This window comes from Eufriesea mexicana, unplaced genomic scaffold (genome assembly GCF_001483705.2).
Source record: "Eufriesea mexicana isolate 0111107269 unplaced genomic scaffold, ASM148370v2 scaffold442, whole genome shotgun sequence".
NCBI classification, from domain to species: domain Eukaryota; kingdom Metazoa; phylum Arthropoda; class Insecta; order Hymenoptera; family Apidae; genus Eufriesea; species Eufriesea mexicana.
Genome location: NW_016908587.1, coordinates 122,107 through 128,664, shown reverse-complemented (window position 1 = coordinate 128,664; position 6,558 = coordinate 122,107). Strand labels below are relative to the sequence as shown.

The following is a 6,558-nucleotide window of genomic DNA, read 5'->3' as shown; positions in this document are numbered from 1 at the left end:
GATTTTATTATTGGTAAAAAAAATAATAAAACTACGATGGTTATATGCTTAGATACTTTTTATTCATTTTGAAAGCTTTACATATACACGTTAATTGTTAACAACATAATAAACAATGACATATAGACATTAGAATCTGAGTAGATATCCGTATCACGGACCGTTGCGAGAAAAAGATGTTTCGTACCACATATCACGTAACAATTATCATTACAATGACCATACATATATGTGACAATATTTATAGATATATGCACACTACTGCAAATAATTCCATTCAAATACATGAGTTATCCTAATAATTCTAGATATTGGTTTGCCTTGCATCTTATCTCTCTTATCCTGCATCTCCTCGGCTTTCTCTCGTACTAATCCTCATACGGAGTTCTTTATTCCCTCTTCATTTTCCTTTATATCTTTATCATCTTCAACATCGTCTATTTTACAATTTTCTACTATCTTCGGTTTCTTCTTTGCATTCAACAATTTATTTTTTATCCTTTCCTTCATTGCCCTGAAAATATAAATATAACACAGTTAATAAAAAATTCTACTTTCTATTACATAGTTATAGTGTGAACAATATACTAGTTCTTTCTCCTTCTTTATGACTTCAAATTCTTCTTGACATTTTTATTTCGTCGTTACTTTCCCAATCCCTACCATGGTCTTCCTTCCTTTTTTTATTTGCAAGTCCAAGCAATTCAACAGTTGGTTGTAAGCTTAATTTTGGATCAGATAAATGATCACTAGCTGATTTGCCCTTATCGCTAAACATTTTATTTAATATCACAGTTTCTTCTTCATCCTCCTCTGCTTCTTCACCAAATGATAAAATATTGAAATCTCAGTAACAATATTTTTCATTACAAAGAACAATACTATCATGGCTAAATTCTGCAAACATATATGATTTTTACTTTATTGCTGCTGTTTTAGTTATTGAATTGTCCTTTGCTTCTTCACTTTCCTGTACTATTATCCTTGGTGTAATATCAGAAAATGGATTGTTCAATATCATAATTTTTATCAATCTTGGAGGATAAACTGGTCTAGCATTCTACAAAAAAGAGGTAATATTATATTTATATCAATTCTTGATGTATTTTCTTGTAAACATTAAATTTACCTCATCTACAAGTGCTTCTTCAAGTTCAAGCATGTTATATATGTAGTTTGTCCAGTACCCTTACAAAAGATTGTATGTTTATTATGCAATTCTAATGTGGAACCAAGAGTAAATAAGAATTGGAAACCATTGTCATCTTCTCCAGCATAGCCACCAGCAATTAAACCTCGTCCACAGGAACGTAATCTTGTACGAAAATCGTCCTAAAACACATATATCTAATAATTATTTTTGAAGAAAAAACGAATTCATTTTACTTTTAAATATGGTCTCACTTTAAATGGCTCTCCATATATTTTACAACCTTCTCCTGTATCTGTAGGATCACCACCTTGTGTATGAAATATATTGTTATCCCAATAACCTTCCATGCATAATTGTATGAAATTTCTACATGTCTTCGGAGTTTCTTTGACCCATAATTCTGACTCAATATCACCAACATTTGTTTTCATTACAACCTAGTTATAACACATATATGTTAGTTTTATTCATGTACAATGTTTTTAAAATCAAATTTATTGAAATTTATTATTTAATATTGCAATTCAAATTAGAAATTATTTAATATATTAATATAGAAATTTAGAAAGTAAATATTGTATATCGGTTAAATTTTTAAAAACAGTTATACAATCTATTGAAACACTATTAACTAATACTTACTACTTTACCCTTAGTGACTCGCTCTTACATATAAATATTACTCATGTTTGTAGGTTTCCTATAATAAAAAAAATCCATCGTCAATATTTCATATTAAATTTTTAGTCATTTATAAATCAGTCAACCAAATGGTACTTTTCTCAAATAATCATCAACAGATAAGACATACCTTTACGTCATTTTAACATTAGCTTCAGTGGCCCAATCAATTCCATGTGCCACAGCCCCATTATTCTTGCTGCTTTTACTTTTTCTAAGTTCCTATGGATGTTTCTACACATTTGTGCCTTAATCCAACAATTACACTCTATACTCAATTTAACCTTAACTTTTATGACTAGTACCAAGCGTCCATTCTCTATTTCTTCAATGATGCTTTCATTTGCACGTCCATGCCACACATCCTCCTCTATGATATTATATGCTGCCCCTTTCCTGTTTCTTGATTCGACATAATATGCCGTCCCCTTTTCACTGCTCTCATCACAACCACTCTCTTTTATGTATCCACCTTCGATCCATAATTCTGAAACATAACACATTAGCAATGATCATTGACTTTGACCACTGATATTAATATTTATTTAGATAAAAAATACAAGATACCTCTCAATCTCAGCGTATCCTCTATATTTAGTTGTCATAGGAGGCCATCACCTAAATTTATTTCATTCTTTTGGTCTGCCTAAGCCATCTCCATTTTCTGAAACTTCAATTGACCATCAAAGATTTCGAACATGTATGTTATGTTGTTAGCTGACCAAGAATACAATACTTATATCATAACATATTTGTATTGCTGCATCAATTCTTTTCGCCATGAAATATAATTCCTGGCATCCAATGACTCTTCGCTGGTGATATACCATGAGTCCAATAATTTTCTACTGTTGCACACGTCTGTTTATTTCAACAGAATATTGTCTTGAATGCACTCTAAGATGTTATAACAAAAAAACCTAATCAAAAAGCCTAATTTCGAAGAGAGAAGAGAAAAAAGTCAATTGCGCAGCACAATTTCACGGCCACTGACACATTCGGCACTATTTCTCGAAAACGTAGGCTCGAAGCCGAAAAAAAATATCCAATCCCTTTAGAGAAAATTCCAATCTACGCTGATATATAGAACAAACCTAATCAAAAAGCCTAATTTCGAAGATAGAAGAGAAAAAAGTCAATTGCGCAGCACAATTTCACGGCCACTGACACATTCGGCACTATTTCTCGAAAACGCAGGCTCGAAGCCGAAAAAAAATATCCAATCCCTTTAGAGAAAATTCCAATCTACGCTGATATATAGAACAAACCTAATCGGAAAGCCTAATTTCGAAGAGAGAAGAGAAAAAAGTCAATTGCGCAGCACAATTTCACGGCCACTGACACATTCGGCACTATTTCTCGAAAACGCAGGCTCGAAGCCGAAAAAAAATATCCAATCCCTTTAGAGAAAATTCCAATCTACGCTGATATATAGAACAAACCTAATCGGAAAGCCTAATTTCGAAGAGAGAAGAGAAGAAAGTCAATTGCGCAGCACAATTTCACGGCCACTGACACATTCGGCACTATTTCTCGAAAACGCAGGCTCGAAGCCGAAAAAAAATATCCAATCCCTTTAGAGAAAATTCCAATCTACGCTGATATATAGAACAAACCTAATCAAAAAGCCTAATTTCGAAGATAGAAGAGAAAAAAGTCAATTGCGCAGCACAATTTCACGGCCACTGACACATTCGGCACTATTTCTCGAAAACGCAGGCTCGAAGCCGAAAAAAAATATCCAATCCCTTTAGAGAAAATTCCAATCTACGCTGATATATAGAACAAACCTAATCGGAAAGCCTAATTTCGAAGAGAGAAGAGAAAAAAGTCAATTGCGCAGCACAATTTCACGGCCACTGACACATTCGGCACTATTTCTCGAAAACGCAGGCTCGAAGCCGAAAAAAAATATCCAATCCCTTTAGAGAAAATTCCAATCTACGCTGATATATAGAACAAACCTAATCGGAAAGCCTAATTTCGAAGAGAGAAGAGAAGAAAGTCAATTGCGCAGCACAATTTCACGGCCACTGACACATTCGGCACTATTTCTCGAAAACGCAGGCTCGAAGCCGAAAAAAAATATCCAATCCCTTTAGAGAAAATTCCAATCTACGCTGATATATAGAACAAACCTAATCGGAAAGCCTAATTTCGAAGAGAGAAGAGAAAAAAGTCAATTGCGCAGCACAATTTCACGGCCACTGACACATTCGGCACTATTTCTCGAAAACGCAGGCTCGAAGCCGAAAAAAAATATCCAATCCCTTTAGAGAAAATTCCAATCTTCGCTGATATATAGAACAAACCTAATCAAAAAGCCTAATTTCGAAGATAGAAGAGAAAAAAGTCTATTACGCATCCACGATTTCACAGCCACTGACACATTCGGCATTATTTCTGGAAAACATACTTTCGAGACCGAAAAAAAGTATCTAATCCCGTTAAGGAAGAATTCCCTCTACGCGGATATATAGAACAGACCTATTAAAGAAGCCTAATTTCGAAGATAGAAAAGAAAATAGTCTATTGCGCAGCACGATTTCACAGCCACAGACACTTTCGGCACTATTTTTTGAAAACGCACGCTCGAAACCGGAAAAAAATATCTAATCCCTTTAAGGAAGAATTCACTGTACGCTGTTATACCGAAAAAGTCTAACCGAAAAATCTATTTTCAGAAATATAGGCAAGAAGAGTAAACTGTGTAGAAGATTTCACAGACACTTGCTTTTCCGTCACTTTGTTTCATATATGCACCTTTAATCGTAAACTAATTGCCCTACTGGTTGGAGAACAATCTATTGTATGCAGAAGTAATGAAATATCTTTACCCACAATCGAAGTTTAGAATGTATACGCAATAATACGTAGCTACTTCGTAATTGAACGTCAAGATTGAAGAAAAAATTGGAAAAACTGTTACCGAGCTGCCTATTCAGAGTAAAAATATTCAAATATTTTACTGGACAAACGAGATCTAGAATCTACTACAGTCGACGATTGAGGACTATTTGATAGTATTACAAGATCCGCACTCACACTACTTCATTTCCCACACTTTTTTCACATACAGTATATTACCACCAAAAAATGTTCACAGTTAGTAATCTTGAACTTCGTAAAGTAATTAAAAGTCAATCAGCAATATCACTACTTCACGAAACGTTTTGAGATTTAATGTTTCACTTTGTCACGTTGGAATATTCCACCATTTGTTACTCGTATGCCCGCTTGCCGCCAACTGGAAGTTTGCTGCAACCGGATACGGTAGGTATTTCTGTAGCGGGAAAATGTTGCATCTTTGAAATGCTATGGGATAAAGCATCGATCTAAAATATCAAACGATGTCTCTGATATTCATTAATATCAATAAAGTAATTACAAATATATTTCTGTTGCAAAAAATACCAAATTTCTATAATAAATTCATGAGCTGGAATTATTAATTATTCCATTATACCAATAGAAGGACAAACCATTAGTAACTTCGGCAATGGTTCAAACACTCCATGCAATAATCACCAATAATGATTTAAATAAAAAGGAATTCATATCCAGAATTACATTAGAAAGCTCGCTAAAGCTGTGCCTTTACGATAGAATTATAAAAGTTAATGAATTGTAAACGTTACATGAAGTCACAGATGAAGGCGAGTGATGACTACGATGGTTATATGCTTAGGTACATTTTATTCAGTTTGAAAGTTTCACATATACACGTTAATTATTAACGACATAATTCTTCGGTTCTTTTCTTATATCTCTCAATTTATTTTTTATCCTTTCCTTCATTGCTCTGTAAATATAAATATAAGACAGTCAATAAAAAGTCCTACTTTCTCTAACATAGTTACAATGTGAACAATAAACTAACTCCTTCTCTTTCTTAATAATCTAATTTTTCTTCTGTTTCTAGTTCGTCGTCACTTTCCCAATCCCTACTATGGTCTTCCTTCCTTTTTTTATTTGCATGTCTAAACGATTCAACATCTGGTTGTGAGCTTAATTTTGGATCAGTTAAATGATCATGAGCTGATTTGCCCTTACCACTAAACCTTTTTATTTAATATCACAGATTCTTCTTCATCTTCATCTACTTCTTCACCAAATGATAGAAGATTGTAATCTCTGTAACAAAATTTTTCATTGCAAAGAACAATACTATCAGGGCTAAATTCTGCAAACATATATGATTTTTACTTTACTACTGCTGTTTTAGTTTTTGAACTGTCCTTTACTTCCTCACATTCTTGTACTATTATTCTTGGTATAATATCAGAAAATGGATTGTTCAATGTTATAGATTTTATCAATCTTGGAGGATAAAATGGTCTAGCATTCTACAAAAAAGAGGTAATATTATATTTATATCAATTCTTGATATATTTTCTTGTAAACATTAAATTTACCTCATCTACAAGTGCTTCTTCAAGTTCAAGCATGTTATATATAGTTTGTCCAGTACCCTTACAAAAGATTGTATGTTTATTATGCAATTCTAATGTGGAACCAAGAGTAAATAAGAATTGGAAACCATTGTCATCTTTTCCAGCATAGCCACCAGCAATTAAACCTCGTCCGCAGGAACGTAATCTTGTACGAAAATCGTCCTAAAACACATATATCTAATAATTATTTTTGAAAAAAAAAACGAATTCATTTTACTTTTAAATATGGTCTCACTTTAAATGGCTCTCCATATATTTTACAACCTTCTC

General features: G+C 33.2%; 1 pseudogene; it reads right to left on the bottom strand.

Moving 5' to 3' along the window:
- Positions 1–375: 375 nt before the first annotated feature.
- LOC108545406 (peptidyl-prolyl cis-trans isomerase CWC27 homolog) lies at positions 376–1,840 on the bottom strand (annotated as a pseudogene).
- Positions 1,841–6,558: the final 4,718 nt, after the last annotated feature.